Below are 2708 nucleotides of genomic sequence, written 5' to 3' on the forward strand. Positions count from 1 at the left end.
TAATGATCAGTACATCTTGACTGCATATATACTGTAGACTTCCAGAATAATGAACAAATCTTTCTTGGAAATACAGAATGCTCCTTTGAAGGAAAGACAGTGTGATTTTGTCTCACAGATTGTCAGAGGAATTTCCTGGAGACGGACATCATGCTTGGTATAGTTGTTGGTCAGTGACAAGGAGGAAGAACCCAGATAAGAAGGATTGGTGCAGTGGCTATAACAATGGGCTCAAACATAATGATGACTGTGAAGATGGTCTATGACCAGACAGTGATCCATTGTATGAGTAAGAACCGACTGGAAGTCATCTAACTACAACAAAAATATATGAGAAAGAGTAAATGATTAATAATTTATAGTAAAATATTTAGTGTTTGAAAATCCACATTCTTTCTGGTTGTACTTCTTCTAAGCCAGATTTGTTTATTCCCTGGCAGTTCATGACACTTTCAATATTTTCCCCCGACTTAATAATTCAAATGTACTGATTCTTCTCCAGTCTTCCTTATTCCTTGTCCAACTGAGGCAACTGGAAATATCATAGCCTGGGTCAGACACACCTTAGTCCCCAAATAAAAATCTATCTGAATATCTACTTTTTATGTACTAGGATATATAAAAACTTCAAATAGGCAACTCTTTCCTATTCCTATTTTGAATGCCTCCCAACCTTAGGGGTTCATCTTCCAGCATTATATCTGAGAAAATTTTGGTGCTATTCGTCATGTTTCAGTATTCAATATTCTGCTCTTTAGAGAGAGAAAGTATATTGCTAAATAGCAATATACTTTACCCTTTAGCACATGAAAGATGTCTTTTGCAGCAAATTTGTCTAATGCAATACGTCCTTTGATTCCTTTACTGATGTGACTATGAGTGTTAATTGAGGACACAAGCAAAATGAATTATTTGACAACTTTAATCTTTTCTCCATTTATCGTGATGTTATTTATTGGTCCATTTGTGAGGATTTTTGTTTCCTTTACATTGAGGTACAATCCAAACTGAAGGATGCAGTCTTTGATCATCATTAGAAAGTATTTTTAAGTATTGGAAGCATTGCAAAAATTACTTTGTGATATGTTTAACATTGAATTGGGTTCTAAATTCAAATAATTATAAGTATTTTCTAGCTAAATTCTAGGATTGCACTGTTGTTATTGTTAAGTGCTGTCAAGTCGGTTCCGACCCATAGCGATCTTGAACAGGGTTCCCGAGGCTGTAAATCTTTACGGGAGCAGAAAGCCTCATCTTTCTCCCGCAGGGCAGCTGGTAGTTTCTAACTGCTGACCTTGCGGTTCACAGCCTGATTCGTAACCACTATGCTACCAGAGCTCCTGGATTGCACTGTAGGATGTTGTAAAGTTGTGTAGAATATCTAACTTACTGGTACAAGTCCATGACATACCACAAGGTAAGTCCTAATGTCAGTGAGATAAACCACTGTGCTTCTACACATTACCAAAATTCCAAGAATGAAAACAATTAAAAAAAAAAAACAAAAAAAAACACAACACGTATCCTTTGAGAACCACTGATTTAGATCAATTTAGCAGACAAATAACAGATTGGAACAATAAACAAAAATTCCACCCTGATTAAAGCTCGCAAGTGTTTATTGTCCAGATTATATACAGAAATTCTAAAACTAAAAAACAATTTACAGAAACCAAAATTTAAAAAGTAAATAGAAACATAAGCAGACATGATTCTGAATAGGGATACTTAATAGATAAGAGATATATGAAGAAGTGTCAAAATCAATAATCAGAGAAATGAAAACCCAATGTAGGCAATCAATAAAAATTACACCGTTTTATCAGCCAATTACTGAGAAATGTACATGCATTCACATGAAAGATTGAGTGCTGCCAGTTAATTTTAGTCTAGTATAGGTCTTCTGAAGAGTAATCTATTGGAAGTTAGCTAAATTAACTGTAAATTAATCTATGATGCAAAATTATACTGTCTTATAGGGATATTCTGACTCCTGGTGTGTCACAGTAGGATCAGCACTGCAGTGTGAACCACAAGGTCAGCCATACAAACCCATCAGCTGCTTCTCAGAAACATGATACAGGGTTTATATGAGTCTGAACTGACTCCACAGCACTTAAAAACAACAAAAACATAGGGATATTCATAAACATGTTCAATATAGTATTACTAATAGTAGCAAGAAGAAATACTGGTGGTGCTGTAGGTAAGCACTGGACTGGTAGCCACAAGGTGTGCTGTGCAAACTTAACATCCAGTTAATGGGAGAAATGAGGCTTTCTGCTCCCATAAAGATTTATAGCCGCAGAAACACTGTACAGAATCACTATGAGTCAGAATCAATTCAAAGTCACCTAACAACAATGACAGCAGTGGTTAGAGATGACGTACATCTACAAGAGAAGAAAGAGGAAAGGCATAAGTTCATATAAAGCACCTGAGATGATGAAAAGATGTAAGATGGAATTTAGATTATTTTTACAATGATTTACAACGTTAACACCATGAAAATTCCTCAAGCTAAAAACAAAAAACCATATGGAAAAGAGGAGAGAAGGAGAGAGAGAAGACGGAGGTGGGGGAGAGACTGTAAGAGCAGAAAAGTAAAGAGAAAAAAAGAATGAAAGATGTGTTATGGTTCAGGGGATTCCTGTTTTGATGACTGGTTTATTCTAGGAAATAAGAAGTGATGAAATCTATTCCTTTAA

This window comes from Chrysochloris asiatica, unplaced genomic scaffold (genome assembly GCF_000296735.1).
Source record: "Chrysochloris asiatica unplaced genomic scaffold, ChrAsi1.0 scaffold00025, whole genome shotgun sequence".
Classification (NCBI taxonomy): Eukaryota; Metazoa; Chordata; class Mammalia; order Afrosoricida; family Chrysochloridae; genus Chrysochloris; species Chrysochloris asiatica.